The sequence below is a fragment of the Bombus flavifrons genome, chromosome 1, assembly GCF_040668555.2.
Source record: "Bombus flavifrons isolate JBK064 chromosome 1, iyBomFlav1_principal, whole genome shotgun sequence".
Taxonomy (NCBI): Eukaryota; Metazoa; Arthropoda; class Insecta; order Hymenoptera; family Apidae; genus Bombus; species Bombus flavifrons.
Genome location: NC_138442.1, coordinates 638,647 through 655,862, shown reverse-complemented (window position 1 = coordinate 655,862; position 17,216 = coordinate 638,647). Strand labels below are relative to the sequence as shown.

The 17,216-nt window shown below is 37.5% G+C and overlaps 1 protein-coding gene and 1 long non-coding RNA gene across 5 annotated transcripts in view; one reads left to right on the top strand and one right to left on the bottom strand.

Annotated features, from left to right (window-relative positions):
• LOC138181219 (uncharacterized) overlaps positions 1–15,535 on the bottom strand; it is a 35,970-nt gene extending 20,435 nt beyond the window's left edge. The window contains exon 1 of the long non-coding RNA XR_011173467.1: positions 15,436–15,535. This is a non-coding gene — a long non-coding RNA (uncharacterized LOC138181219). The remainder of the gene's footprint in view (positions 1–15,435) is intronic.
• The window catches only part of gukh (NHS actin remodeling regulator GUK-holder), a 218,705-nt gene that overhangs the window by 92,377 nt on the left and 109,112 nt on the right, over positions 1–17,216 (top strand). The window lies entirely within an intron of this gene.

Sequence of the window (17,216 nt, the reverse complement as noted above, 5' to 3'; positions counted from 1 at the left end):
AACGGCCTTTTGCAATGTTCGAGTTACGTTGTGTTACGAACTCCTTTCTTTGTAGCTTTGTCCCTTAACTGCTATCGAAAGAAATTTCAGGCGTATTGCCAAGCACTACGCCTATTGCCAATAATATAAACCTATAACGATGGCCGTTTGGGCATTCCGTTGAAAATAAAATATTTAATACTTAATTATCTTCTGTATTTTATATAGATATAAAAAGGTACTAAAATAAAAGTTGACGATGAATAAAGTATTTTTGAAAAATATTTATTAAAATCGTGACAGTCATTAGAACCTTTTTTTAAAGGAATTCATATATTTTCTTTTTTTACATTAAAATTAAGAATCATTTAAAAATGTTTAAAGAATTATCTCCTTGTTTGAAAATATCTTTAATATATTTATATAACGTACATTTTATACATGCATTTATATAAATAGATATTTATTATAATTCTAACCATCGGTGGGACTTGGTTTACATTATTTATGATCACTCATCCCTTCACACCATACTCATATTGCCGTCTGATCTGTATTGTACATAGTATATACTCTCTTTTTTCTTATTGATTCTCATCTCCCTTCCACTCTCCTTCTCCTAGACAACATAAAATTACGGAGTATAACGAGAGATGAGAAAACGGACGAGTCAGGAAACATAATAATAATAATAGTAACAATAATTGTTGCTTATCGGCTCTCGCTAATAGAAAATAGTCTTAGTGCGTACAGAGATTTTTCTCATCTTTTAGTTCTGTATTCTAATCATCCTTAAGTCTATGTTCATTTAAGAAGAAGACTTTTATTTTTAGTATTGTTTGTATAAAATAGTATACTAATTTCACCTGTTCTTCTTTGGGCATTAACAATATTTCAGCATGTCCCGTTGTAGTATGGAATCTGTGCGCTGAATGCTATGGACACTTGTACAGTACATGCTCCTTGACTTCTACTTTATAGTTACTACGTATTGTACATTGAACTGCTTCTCTAATGCTATGGAATAACATGTTGTTTCTACCGCTTAAGCTAATTTTTTCCTTTAAGTTAATCTAAGTTTACGTATTACATATATGCAATATGTAATTAATATATATACAATGTATCATATGCAATAATAATATAATAATATATTACATTAAATGAGAATTATATATGCATATAATATAATATAAATAAAATATATATATAAATATATATATATATATATATATATATATATATATATATATATATATATATATATATATATAGATTTTAAATACAGAAATGGATTCTACTAGTTTATTAATTCTTTATTGTATTTGAGAACATTATGGAGCAATTCATGACTCTTTTCACGGTAACAAATTACTCTTCTTTTATTATAACTTAATTTTTATATAAATGAAATAAGTGTGTAAATGAAACAAAAATGAAAAGATGAGAAAAGATTTATAGTTATAAACTGTGAGATACATATGTTATAAATATTTATTACTTGAAGCAAAAACCTGACATTAGAAGCAAAACCTACTTTGCTATAAAATCATTTCGCTTTACTAAAAAAAAAAAATACAAAATTATGTTTATATATGTACGAATACATATCTTGTCATAGTTAGAGACAGTATCTATTTTTCAATACAGGTAATTATATCCTGTAATAATTAGTTAAATAGAATCTTTCGCATAGTATCATAATTTCAGTAGTGTCTTTTCTAATTTTGGACAATTGTATATTTTTAATAAAGAAGAGTACTAGACTTAATTATATCTTCTGATGGTATTTATAGAATTTAAATTTCGTTCATTAATTATAAGTATAATTTTTATGTTAATTAACTTTTTATATTAAGTTTCCCGTTGAATTATATAGAACACATCCTCACAAGAATACATTCATAAATAATAGTGTTGTAAGGCAGTATGTAATAAAAATTATACTGTTAATCAAGAATGTTATTATCTCATATATTTATCTTCTAACATCAACATTATATGGCATCTGAATTTTATATCATTCGAGAATAAAATAATTAAGCGTAAGTATAAACACGCTATTGTTTTGAGTATATTCACTTATGAATTACAAATTTTTATTTAACTGTAATCTATTGAAACACTATTTCGTAAATTAATTAAACCTGTATTATAGTCGTAAAATATAGAGAACAAGATTTCACGAATTTTTACAGATTTCAAGATTTTATATGGTAAAAGTTGATAAAACCTTACACAGCACGGGTATGTTTTTTGACATATATCGCGGAAATGTAAAAGATACTTTCTAAGCTTATGCACTAATGACATGAGATATCAATATTTCATTAAAAATCTATTATTTATTTAATGGGGTATGTAATCATATCGGCTTCAAAAAATCGAAACATTTTTTGCATTTTTTAAAAGTTTGATATGTGTAGAATATTGTGGTGAAAGGTATTCTGGAATTCTAAAAAATGGCGAAGTTATAACACTAAATACGAGTGTCATTTTGTATTTTAGAGAAACATTTACTTAAAACTTTAAATGCGTTTTGTTCGAAATTTTGTTTTTCGATCTTGCATCTATTAGTTCTCCGTATAAACCCTTCATTCGATTAAATTGGGATTTTTGAGAAATTTTTGAGAAAAAATTCTGCGCAACACTATGCATAATGTAGCGTAGAATTTTTTTGATATCTTAATTTGTTGGATTTTTATAAATATATAAAGTTGATTTTTTTCAGCGAAAAATAAAATTTTGTCCTTAATAAGCCGCCTTAGGTTTCAAAATTATGGAAAAACTTTATACTATATTGAAGATAATGTATTTTTGTATAAATTCGTATTACATATGTGCTAACATTACATGTGCTAACATATTTATAATTAATAATCGTGCTTATGTGTGTATGTATTTCTGTTTCAGGTACGTATTTTGAAATTTTCATTCAACACTTTCTTGGCGATGATTCCAAGGTAATGAATAACGGATTCAAGGTAACGTTTTAGTATAGCCGGTCCTTTGAAGTACTCTTACCACAGTGGTTTCTCAGTAATAGTACTTTCGTTAATCTGTTCTCTTGAAACGAATCAAGAGGGTTACATGGAAAATTTTAGTCTTTTGAAATGAATATACCGTTTAAAGTGATACGTGTTACATTAGAGTGTATCTTTTGCGTTTGATGCGATGTACATACCGTTGTTCGTCTTTTCTTTTTTCATTACGGTATTTATGATATATATATTTATATTTTGTTACATCGGTTATACGCAGCTACAAAGTACGTGGTTACTGCGTTGTTAATTTGTTATGAAAGCTGAACACAATAATTCAAATTTATAAAAATGATATACGTATGTACGTATATATGCTCCAAAATTGTTATAAAACTAAAATAGTCGTTCGTGTGCAATTACAGGGTTACACTATCAGGATATCAATGCCTATTAGAAATGCAAAAATTAAATATATAATATAATAATAATAAATATAATAATATCAAAAATTTTAGACAGCTAAAAACCGTTAGAAACTGAGCATTTCCAGAATCCTTATCAACTAACAAAATTGAACTTATTTTATTTATTTAGCGGCTTACTCCAATAATAATATACTGATCCCATACAGTTAGCTTCAAATGAAAACTTTCGTTACGCTTCGCAAACTAGAAAAAAATTTAATAATATGTCTTTATCAAACATGAAAAAATGTATGATTATGCGAAATTATTTTACTCAAGATATATAACTATATCTTAGTCCTTTTTCATTGTTGTAACACAGTTTTGTATTCTTTTTATATTTATCTCGAAGTATACTTTAAAATAAATTCAAGGAATCAAATATTTTCAATATATAATAAATAAGAAAATTCAAAATTTGCTAATTCCGTTTGTGTAGCCATAAAAAATAACCAATATTTGATTTAATATCAATATTCGAAATAATGTTGTAAGGATTGCTATATAACAATTATTTTTTAAAAATTTTATTGATAGAATTATTAGTGTGCAATTTATTTTATAGTCTATGTAATAGTAATATTCCACTCATAGGGACAAATACACTATGAAAAAATTGAAACCAATCTCTGTTAAAATTTCAAACGTTGATCTCATTAACCTTTCTTATTCCATGTCTTGTATTCAAATTGTACAGAAAAGAAATTTCATATTACCATTCAAATCGCACACATACAGACAATAGTTTTCGCAAAACGAAACTATGAAGTACAATATTATCTTTCATAAACAGTTTAAACGTCCTTACAAGCGTCAATTCAAACGAAGAAGGTTCTAGGCCAGAACGGCGGTCAATTCAATTAATCCCACGAACGTATAACGAGCCTGTGAAATGATAACAGTCGCAGAGATAGTCAGCGAGGAAATAAAAAGTGATGCGCGTGTGGGTTAAAAGTGTGGTAAAGTTGGTCGTGGTTAATTTCACTAAATTTCTCGAACTCGAAAAACGACGATCCGTGCCAACATCGTCTAATAACACTCGATCGATTATAATTAGCTTTGGTGGTTATCATACTAGTTTAATAGGAGAGAATACATAATGATGGAACTAACACGGTACATATTGATGGTACTCAAACAATTCGATATCTACAATGACTTACGAATGTATTTGAACACTTCAGTATAAAAAATTTTTATTGGCATATTATGTGCGTTATATGAAACTTTTTGAAATTTACAGAATAAAAATAGTTTTAAACATATAATTAGTGCTAAGGATAATCTCCCTAAAAAATTTGTGGTTTATTAATATAATTAGGAATTGACAGTTCATACATTATACTTTCATGATCTTTGTCTACAGTAAATACTTTAAGACTTCTACATAGATATCTATATTTTCAGATTCGTTCCAAATTTTACCAACATAATTATAACAGTCGTGTCTCATTACAGTACTATTGGAATTTCAAAATGTTTCCGTATAACACACATAATATATTCATAAAAAGATTCTATAAATGTTCAAACGTGTTCGTGAGCCATTGTGAATAAATACTTACTAGGAACATAGAAGCATCAATCAGAATCGAAATTTTCATTTATAAATTGCCAAAGCATCAATGTTCCTTGATACCTACACTCATCTTCGACACAATCCGGTATGAAGACCACAGGAAAAACATAAGTAGATGGAAAATAGTGTTTCGACCACTCGCGGAGAGACGCGATCGCGAAGAAGCACGTCAACGGGAGTCGTAAATTCCCGTTACGATTAGATAATCGACGCCACGAAATGATCGATCCCCTATTTCGTTTAGGATAATAGAGGTAGTTTAATTGAATATGACACTGATATAACAAGTTATATATCACAGTTTAATCCAACAACTTTGTAAAGAAGATAGTTACACTGGTGAGTATGTATAAGATAAGTGAGTGACTGATCTACGGTGGAAACTCGGTTAACAAGATGTTGACTGCTTGAAGTAGAGAAAATCAGTGAGCTTCGGCGATGAAGCTGTGACGGAGGAAAGCTAAGGATGGGTGTGTCCAACACACGGGACCATCGGATTTGTTGGTGCCGATTTTGGCTAATAGAGTGAGGGAAATAGGCTTCGTTGTTAATTGGTTATTTGCTATGGTGGTGGGTGAGGAAGGATGCTCACCGCCCTCGAGGTAAAGTCGTTAGTGGGAGGTCTCACACGTGAGAAACAGAAACTTTCCCGTGTCAACCCATGGTGGACAATAAACTTCGGGAAACAATGCAACGGAAGAATATTTGTTAGTTTCGAAGGACCTCGACTAGGAAATTGCTGAGATTTATGGAGGGTACTTGAGAATATTGAGGGTACGCAGTAAGGACGAGCGGACATCTGGTGACCATCTTGCCCGCGGTGTGTGGCCTGGTATAGGTAGAGTGTCGCCCGGCGTAACATCCTCCCCCCGTTGAGAGGGCACCGATCAAACTTGATATGCGGGTTAGGTGGGTGTGTGCTCCACCTCCTTCGTTGTCAGTGATTGTCCGGACTCATCTCGCGATGATTGACTTGGCAGGGGAACGAGGCGTTTGACGCCGCGGTCCAGGAGGCTCGATGATGTCTGCACAGTCGCTGTACGTATTATGCCATCGGTTCCGGGATGGACCTTGACTACACGGCCCAAGGGCCAGTGCATCGGTGGAACGTTGTCTTCTCTGAGGAGGACGATGGTGCCTTCTTGTATGTTGTGTCCACCCTTGGTCCACTTACTGCGGTTGTTCAATTGATTGAGATACTCCTTATGCCAGCGTTGCCAAAAATGCTGTTTAATTTTTTGGATATGCTGCCATCTGGAGAGCCGGTTGAATGGAGTGTCCCTGAAATTTCGCTCACGCACACTCATTAATGGCTCACCGATGAGGAAGTGACCCGGAGTGAGGACGAGGAGATCTTTGGGATCAGTGGAGATGGGTGTTAATGGTCGGGAGTTGAGAACTGCTTCGATTTCGATGACAAGTGTATTGAATTGCTCGAAGGTAAGCAGTTCATTACCGACGACGCGTCTGAAATGATGCTTGAAGGACTTCACCGCTGCTTCCCACAACCCACCGAAATGCGGGGAATGAGGGGGTATGAAGCGCCATTTGATTTGTTTGTTGGTTAGGAACGTAGTTACCCTCTCGTTGTGATCCTCCGATTTCAGCAACTCGTGGAGCTCTTTTAACTCGTTGTTTGCGCCGATGAAGTTTGACCCATTGTCAGAGTGGATCGTCGAACAAAACCCTCGCCGAGCGATGAATCGACGAAGAGCGGCGATGAAGGATTCGCTCGTGAGATCGCCGACGAGTTCGATGTGCACCGCCTTGACTGCTAGGCATATGAAGATAGCTACATATACCTTGACCTGGCGGCGGTTACGATCTCGTTTCTCCTTAATGTAAAATGGCCCACAGTAATCGACGCCGACGTGAGTGAATGGTCGAGATTCAGTGACTCGAGCCTCCGGCAGGTTACCCATTACGTAGTCGACTTGTGGTGGATGAGCACGAACGCAGCGGACGCAGTTTTTGACCGTACGCCATACTTGACTTCTGCCGTCGATGGGCCAGTATCGCTGTCTTACTGCGTACAAAGTAGCTTGTGTACCTGCATGGAGACTAATCTTATGCTCGTGTTCGATGATCAGTGAAGTAGTCGGAGATTTGGGCAGGATGATTGGATGCTTTTGTGTGAAGGGCATTGGTGCTTGACTCAGTCGGCCCCCGACGCGCAATATTCCTGCCTTGTCTAGAAATGGATTGAGTCGTTGAAGTTTTCCGCTGACCGGCATGTCTCGATTCTTCTGGAGCGTGGATATCTCTTCTGAAAAATACGTATGTTGAAGTAGCAGAATGAGTCTGTCATGGGAAACCTGTAGTTCTTCGGTGGTTAATGGTGTCGATCGGTCTTGTGGTTGTTTCCACCGAAGACAGCGAGCAGCGATGCGGATTAGCCTTGGCCACGATGAAAATCTGTCTAAGAGACTGTTGTTGACAGGAGTAATGGCGAGACAGGTTGCTGCCTTCAGTTCTGGTAAATTGGCCAAAGGTGTTGGCGTCCACATAGGCCAGCATTCTTCTGATTGCTGCAGCCACCGTGGTCCAGTTTGCCAAATGTTAGGCTGTAGAAAGTCTTCTGGTGATTGTCCTCGAGAAACTAGGTCCGCAGGATTGTCGTTGGTGGGGACATGACGCCAATCAGTGAAGCTAGTTTTGTTCTGGATCTCAGCTACGCGATTTGCGACGAATGTTTTCAATGTATGCGGAGACGAATTGATCCACTGGAGAACAATAGTGGAATCCGTCCAATAGACCGTGCGATTCACCTTGACCTGTAATACTTTCTGTATGACTGACATTAGTGAAGTGAGTAGAAGGGCGCCGCTCAGTTCAAGTCGTGGAATGGTCTGTGTTTTGAGCGGGGCCACCTTCGATTTCGCTGTAAGTAGTCGTGTCTGGACGTTTCCGTAATGATCGAGAGACCTCAGATAGACACAGGCTCCGTACGCCCTTTCGCTGGCGTCACAAAAGCCGTGGAGCTCAATCTCGCTGGGTGTTTTGATTATGGTCTTGCGTGGGAACCGAATCTCGTTGAGCAGTGGTAGTTGAGTGTAGTAACGGTTCCACTCGGAATGCAAGTCCGCGGGGAGGGACTCTTCCCAGTCGACCTTCAACGACCAGATACGTTGAAGTATCATCTTCGCTCGTACGATCACTGGCGCGAGTAATCCTAGTGGGTCGTAAATTCTGGCGATCACGGAGCTGACTGATCGCTTTGTAACCCGAGAGGTCTTGGCGTTGGCTTCGACCGAGTAGAGTATAGCATCGTCCCTGGAATCCCAAAATATGCCGAGTGTTTTTAGAGTTTGTGACTCACCCAATCGTAACCTTCGGCTTTTATCTTGCTCGGATAGCCCTTGGAGGATGCTCTGGTCGTTAGAAGCCCATTCTCGAATATTCAAACCGGCGGATTGCAGAAGTTCGGTTAATTCCCTTCTGAGGGATAGCACCTCTTCCTTCGTGTCCGCTCCGGTGAGGGCGTCATCGACGTAGAAGTCTCGTCGCAAAGCCGATGACGCTCGTGGGAATCGATGTCCTTCGTCGTCTGCCAACTGCTTGAGACACCGCAGGGCCAGGTATGGAGCTGCCGATAGCCCGAATGTCACGGTGTTGAGTTGGTACGTTTCGAGTACCCCGTTCTCGTTACGCCAAACGATTTTTTGATATCGTCGATCCTCTGGTCTCACTAGGAATTGCCTATACATCTTCTCGATGTCCCCGGTGAGTACATACTGGTGCATACGGAATCTAAGTAGGATATTGAATAGATCCTCTTGGAGTTTGCTTCCTGTATGGAGTGTATTGTTTAATGATACTCCGGTACTGCTCGCCGCGGATCCGTCAAACACGACGCGGAGTTTAGTAGTTTCGCTTGCTGCCTTGATCACGGCGTGGTGGGGTAGATAATACCCGCCTTCGTCGGTGTCTTCGGGACTGATTCTTGACATGTGTCCCCTATCCAGGTAGTCTTGTAGTACCGCTCGATAATCTGCTTCAAAACGCCTGTCGCGTTGGAATCGGCGGTTGAGGGATGCGAGTCGTTTCATCGCTAGCGCCTTGGAGGATCCAAGCGACGGGAGCCGGTCGTTGAACGGGAGAGCGACGATGTATCGTCCTTCGCTGGTGCGTCGAGTGTGAGCTCTGAAATGTTCTTCGCATAGTCGCTCTGCTTCTGATATGTGTTTGATCGGCGGTCCTTCGTCGATTTCCCAGAACCGCGCAAGGTCTGCTTGCAGAGCCGTCGTGGATGCGTGAAAGGTACTTGTCGCGGTCGGGGAGGTTGGACTCCCCCCGATTACCCAACCGAATCGTGTCTTTTGCAAACGCAAGTCCGGCTGATCTGGTCGCGTCAGATTGATTTGTCCGACGCACATTGACGAAAGGGTTGCACCCGAGCTTAGTAGGATATCGATCGGGGAAGGCACATGGAATCGGGGATCGGCGAGCTTGATATTTCTGGGTATATCAAGCGCCGAGCGATCGATGAGTTGACTTGGGATCAGGTTTGTTATGGCTGGAATGACGAGGAACGTCAATGTGCGTTCGTACTTACCGTCGATGGAGGTAATCGTTGCCCTTATGAATCGCCGAGCCGTGGTCGTCAATGTGTCGAGGACTCCAATTGGGACCGAACACCTCCTTTGCCTTATTCCGAGGATATTTGCAAGCCCTTCTGTGATGAAGTTCATGCTGGATCCGGTGTCGAGGAGCGCACGGCACTGGATCGGTTGTTGGTTGTTGGTTAGCATGTGGACTTGTGCTGTAATCACGATATCGTTGCACAATCCCTCGGAGACTGCTGGCCTGGTATTCTCAGTCCTTGTCGGAGCTTTGGATTTTTGGCGTCATTGTCTGTGAGTACGTGTACGTCTCGGGCTGTCGGGTGGAATAGGGGGCGAGTTCGTCTGGGTTGTCCCTGACTTATGCTTGTTCGAGGCTCTCCTCGTATTTGTAGGTGACGGGGGTGATGTTGTTCTCCTGCTTGACGAGGAAGGACTTCGGCTCGAGGTGGAGGAATTCGACCTCGATGGCTGTTTTTCTTGATGTAGCATCGTGTGGTGTCGACCTCCGCACGTCCGACATGAGCTGGCGTGGCAATCACGCGCTGTGTGCCCCGTCTTCAGGCAGTTCAAGCATAAAGACGCCCTTGTAGCGTCCTTCAAGCGTTTGCTTGCGGTTTTGGCCTTGAAAGAATCGCATCGCCAGACGGGGTGTTGTCCTTGGCAGGTAGGGCATGCCGGAGTAACCTGAGTCGTTGTAAACACTTGCCCTCGTGGTGCCCGTTGACGAACCGGAATGGTTTGTTCCGATGAAACTCCTGATTGCCGAGCCGTGGTAATCGGTTTGGAGCTTTGTGCTAACTTCTCGAGGAAGTCCAATAAGTGACTATACGAAGGCACTTCCTTGTTAGGCAGCGCCATTTGCCATTGTTTTTGGATACTTAATGGTAATTTCGAAAGAATGAGGCAGTTAATAATAGCACTGGTATCGGGACTGGACTGTCCTAACTTATTCAAAGCATAGATATGTTGTTTAATAGTGTGGACTAAGCGCTTTAATTCCCTTGGAGATTCATTGTTTAATTTTGGGTAATCAATTATTGCCATGCCGTGACTGAATGCGACATATCGTGGAGATGCGAAACTCTCCTTGAGGACGGCCATAGCCTCACTGTAATTCATATTGTTAAGGGGTAATGCGTGCAAACAATCCGCCGCTTCTCCCTGCACGGCGGACTGCAGGTAATGGAATTTCTGTATGTCTGTGAGACTAGGATTTTGATCTATTGTGGACAAAAAGGTGTCATAGAATGTGCTCCATTTATCTAAGCTTCCATCAAAGGTAGGAAGCCGAAGATCTGGCAACTTAATCGCAACTGTGTTCGAGGTCGTGTATGAATCCCCATTGGGGGTACTTACAGGAGTCGACTGGGTCGATGGCTGCTCAGCCAGTATCAGTCTTTCCAAGCGAGCTCCCAGGGCTACGTAGATGCGTAACGCTTCTCTTTCCACCGCTACATCTTCTTCGCCATGTTCATTCAACTCGTCGTGGGCAAGTCGGAACCGTTTCCATTCTTCCTCGAGTTGGGTTTGATATTTCTTCAGAAGGCACACGTCAAGCTCTTCAGCTTGCTTATACTGCTCAATGTCGCTTTCCATGGTCTTGATGTTGCCGATGCAATTGGTGCGTCTTTGTCGCATGGAATTGAGCTTTGCTGGGGTCGGCATGCTTAGCGATGTAGACCGACTTACGTATGTAGAACCTTCTCTTTGTTGCTGGATTCAATGTGGACACGTGGCACTGTGTGATCACTTGTAGATTCACTTTTCGTTGGCACGTGATCCGGCTCGAAGGACCAAATGTTTCGACCACTCGCGGAGAGACGCGATCGCGAAGAAGCACGTCAACGGGAGTCGTAAATTCCCGTTACGATTAGATAATCGACGCCACGAAATGATCGATCCCCTATTTCGTTTAGGATAATAGAGGTAGTTTAATTGAATATGACACTGATATAACAAGTTATATATCACAGTTTAATCCAACAACTTTGTAAAGAAGATAGTTACACTGGTGAGTATGTATAAGATAAGTGAGTGACTGATCTACGGTGGAAACTCGGTTAACAAGATGTTGACTGCTTGAAGTAGAGAAAATCAGTGAGCTTCGGCGATGAAGCTGTGACGGAGGAAAGCTAAGGATGGGTGTGTCCAACACACGGGACCATCGGATTTGTTGGTGCCGATTTTGGCTAATAGAGTGAGGGAAATAGGCTTCGTTGTTAATTGGTTATTTGCTATGGTGGTGGGTGAGGAAGGATGCTCACCGCCCTCGAGGTAAAGTCGTTAGTGGGAGGTCTCACACGTGAGAAACAGAAACTTTCCCGTGTCAACCCATGGTGGACAATAAACTTCGGGAAACAATGCAACGGAAGAATATTTGTTAGTTTCGAAGGACCTCGACTAGGAAATTGCTGAGATTTATGGAGGGTACTTGAGAATATTGAGGGTACGCAGTAAGGACGAGCGGACATCTGGTGACCATCTTGCCCGCGGTGTGTGGCCTGGTATAGGTAGAGTGTCGCCCGGCGTAACAAATAGAAAATGTGATTTATCGTATTCTTCCCCTGTAATCTTCATACAGAATTGAAATTCATAATCCGCTATAGATAGATATCAATGCGGTATCAGTTAGTATGTAAGTAGTTCCAACTGTATGTATAGTAATAGAAGCGAGTATGAAAACACCGCGACGCGTTCATCGCGTTCTCTTTTTCCGATACTTCGGCGAGATCTTTGTAGCGAAGAGTGGCGAGAGCGAAAGGCCGGCCACCAACGACGTAACAAGAAAACATCGCGAACGCTCGACGTCGGAGCAAGAACGACGAGGAAGGAATTGCAAATTACGCGAATCGTTAGCGAATCGTGCTTCGCCAGTTGCGCAGCGACTCGTGAGGGGACTTTAAATAAAGCCGCGCCGCCGTTCTTGCCTGTTCGAACAAATTCAACGGCTGACCTCGAAACATACGGTGCACTGTTCAGGAAAGAATCCAAGGATTCGAATGATCATACCGTCTCACGTATAGCTATGTCTTCAAGACTATCCTTCGTCCTTCAGTGATCACGCGATCGCGAGACATTCCAGAAGATCGTAAACAGACGTTCATTCAAGACACTGCCCCGATAGTTTTAAAAAGTCGAATATTTTCTTCATTTTCTTGAAGTTTCTAGAGTGTGGAATATTATGTCAGAGTTTATCGAACACGTTAAGTCCCTTACAAAGATACGTAGATGAATATGTGGATAAATCATATCATGTAGAACGGCCTTGTAGATGTTTAATTTTATTAATTAATAACAATCTTTTATTTCTCTCAAGAAAACATAGTCTTATTAAAGAGTGTTCTTATTAAGGAGTCTTATTAATCAGTGTTCAGATGATCAATATTATTATCAATATTTTACGGATTCATATTATTTCATCTACATTATCCTACGTAAGAGACCCTCTAGCTCTAGACATTTATTGTCAGTAAAATGTTAAGAATCCTGAAATATTGACTATAATATTAACAATAATATGGATCGCCTGGACGCTCTTTTAAATTAATTTAAGTTTTTCTTATATTTTATGTGCTGATTAGATTAATTAGCTGAATAACTAATTGAATGTAAAAAAAAGCTTTTCTTCATAAGTGAAATAAGTTATCTTAAAACTAATTTTATATTTATCTCGAAATTATTCATATGTATTTTTATGTAGACGGCGCAAAATCTTAATAACTACACATCTGATTAAATGTTGTGCTATATCTACTAGATCTATATAAATAAATTATCCTAGCGTGTAATTTTTTCATATCACAATTGAAAAGAATATTGGAAAATTGTTGACACTTTCTTAGAAACTAAACTAAATTACTTGATTTCAAATTGTGTAAATTTAGTAAGTAATAAAAAAATGGATATCTGCTAATAATTAAGTATTTAAAGTGGTATATCTCTACAATCGATTTAGGAAAACAATGTTCGTAAACATGGAACTAGAGATAACATTAGGTTAAATAGTAAGTACTGTTTCTTTCAAGTCAAAAAATAACTTATAAGATCTCAAGTTCACTTAAAGGAATACTTCAAGGCAAGTAAAATAGTAGATTCACATTGGATAAAGTGTTTCGAAATACTTTAATTTAACTGAAAAGAAACTAACTTAAGTGATGAAACGAACTTAGAACTTGCAGGCATGTGTTAAGCTAAGTAGATAATAGATTCACATTAAAACTAGTTTCAAGTTTAAATCCAAGTTGTTTTATACAACTTGAGTAATTAATTAATAACCCATAAAACGTGTTAATAACAACATTAATTACACGAATTAAAACTTCAACCTTGTCAATCGAATAGTTTACGGGAGAGAACAGATTCGCAAACTATGGATATTTATGTAACACTTTCGACGACTTATTGCAAACGAAAGGGCAAAAAGTGGCAAGATGAAAAAAGAACCTTGCTCGGATCAAAGAACCTTTATTTTATAAATATATTTTTTGTGAATAAAAATAAATGAAAATTAGTAGAAACTTATTCATTTTTTAAGAATAATTAATTGTTATTACATATCCTTATTTTGAAAATAATGAATTAAAACAATTAGTTTCACTTAAAATTTCATGACTTTGTCTTCATAATCCGGTATCTAATCACAGAATCATATGAAAGGAGAAATATGTATGAATATTGAAGCTTCGCGGAGTTGTGAATTCGCAGAAAAAGAAATTTTTAAGTTAAAGTTATGACATTTGATCTTGGTCAGAAATTACCGCTTTGCAGATCCTTATGCAACAAGATCGGTACCATCTATAACGTACACGCCAGCCTCGATAGCGTTCACGAAAGTCAAAAATCCCCAATTTCTATACGTCCAATTGCTAATGATCTGGCGACTCGCTGGGACAGACCTCGGCCTAGTATGAGATTGCCTTATGAGCGATTTTTCGGAAATCTAGGAATGCATAACTTTCCTTCTCCACAACCCTACTCCTTCATACCTCCATCAGCTGATTGCCACGCTACCATTTCTGCTTGTCAACCGTCAGTTTATAAACTTGTTACGATCATACACTTATACAGATAGACTGCACGTACCTGTAAGAGGTAGTCAAGAGAATACAAAAGTAAGGGAGTAATCGTGGTACCCCTTCTTCTCTGAAATGTATGTATGGGGGGTAAGAGGGGAAAAGCTTGTTATTATTGATGGTATATGTACCGCAAATCGCCCTTCTATTCGTGTTCTCCCCACTTTTTGCGCAATTCGAGAGAGAGCACGATAACCCGGTCCCAGTACTATCTTTGTCCTTCAATATAGTCTTCAGCTCGTCCGTAAGAACGCGCAGTCTATGTATAAGTTTGTATTTCGATTAGCAATCAAAATTTATTCGAATGACGAATAACAAAAAATACTAAACAATAAGTACAGAATTAATATTATACACTTCATATTACAGTGATGAAAAAATTCATGCATTTGGTTGTTAACATTTGACATAAACACAAAATTTAATGACTTTATTTACGTTCTTCAATAATTAAAAAAATCGTGTTATGTTCTGTTGATTTTAAATAGCTTATATCCATTTAACCATTAAACATTTTAATTTTAAACAATTTTATTCGAATGACGAATAACAAGTATAGATAAATAAAGCATTTGTTATTCATGAGTGACGAATATTTTATTTACTCGCAAAATTTATCCTTTTTCACCATTTTAAGAGTATGAATGCAAAGAGGATTCACTATCTATACGTTACTAATACACAAATCTATATGTCACTAATAGTAACATAAACATTTGCACTGCAAAGTCATCTACTATTTGAACATTGAACACTGAATACTTAACTCAAAACGCAACCCTTGAAACTCACTTGTCAGAAAATAGAAGCGTTGCTGTCCATGGTTATCAGCACAGTCGTCTGTGGTATGTGTATCGCTGTGGATAAAACGAAGATGAGACGTTCTCCGATGAATCATCAACAGAGAATCAGTGTAAATTCGGCTTTACTTGTTACTTGACTAAATTACTGGCTGCGTCTAAAACGATCTTTTAAGGTCATTCACTCTTTTCATGTTTGTAACAACGGGCGATGTCACTTTGGAACCAGTGTCTTCGACTATCATATGAATGATCATGTTGAGAATTCCTCCTTCATTAACACTAATACGGTTACTGAAAAATTGGACGCGGTGTGCAATTTGCAATTCATTTAGAATTTACAGGCAGCACCGTCCAAAGCTGTTGAGTGAGAGGTTCGTTTACCTCTCACTAATATATACATTTCGAGGAATATAAAAATTATTTAAAAAGTATAATATCCATTTACATATATTTATAGAAAAATAAGTTACTCTTTAATATATATATTAAATAATTAATTAATATATATATATATATATATATATATATATATACATACAGGGTGGTTGATAACTGGTGGTACAAGCGGAAAGAGGGTAATTCTACGCAAAAAAGGAAGTCGGAAATATAGAATAAAAATTCTTTTTTTTATTTTTTTTTTTTTTAATTTTTCCGTCGAGACAACGATCTACAGTGAGATCCGTTATAACGAGACGTGAAAAGTGCACATGTACCGAGCGAAAATTTAAAGTCGATTTTCTCGAAAACAAAGCCTCAAACGAAAAATTTTTATTCTATATTTTCGACTTCTTTTTTCGCGCAGAATCACCCCCTTTCCGCTTGTACCACCACTTACCAACCACCCTGTATATATATAATCATCTTAATAATATATAAGTTAATATAATAATATATATAATAATATGCTTTATTATCCAATTTAATACTTCTTTCTATCACCAAATAAATGCATATGTATTCTCATAAACAAGAGGTTATTAAATAAGAGGTTTAATTTTCAGTAATACTTCTTCAAACATTATTGTCAATGGCTGTCCTTGATTCCTTTTCTAATGAAAAATTAGCAGTCTTGAATTTTGCAACATTGATCTGTCCTAACATTTATATAATCTTGTTTAAATATTAAATTTACATTTGCGGTAACTTTAGTGGTATTTTCTCTAAATTTAAACTTATACAAGAAGGTCATACAAATGTTATCAATACACTCGTATATTACATAAAATTCTTTCTTTAATGTAATTAATAACAATTAATAGTACGCAAATACGCTATAAAATGAATTTATGTTCTGAAGAAACATTTTATTTATATCCACTAACTTAATATATGACATAAAGAAGATTTATTTTAAGTGACTTTCTTAAGAATATGTTACTATTCATATGTACATTTTACTACATGCTATAATTTATAAAATATTTGATTATATTTTATCTGTTAAATATGTTAAAGATTATTTTTAGTCCGTAGATATTTAATTAAATGTATGTATTTTGAAAGTAATAATTTATATGCCACGGAGACCTAGACAAATAATTTGAAAATTCCATCTCACCGTTTTGTTATCTTTAACTTGGATTTTTAACTCCTTTATGATACGCTCACAGCAGCAAAAGGCTAGTTATTAGAAAACGTAATAGCTACGAATGACACTAATATTCAGACAATCTAGTTATGGTAATAAATAAATAATGACAATACATAATGGTAATGAAAGCAAGAAATCATTTATTTGGGGTCAAATATAACATTTATTTGCTTATACTT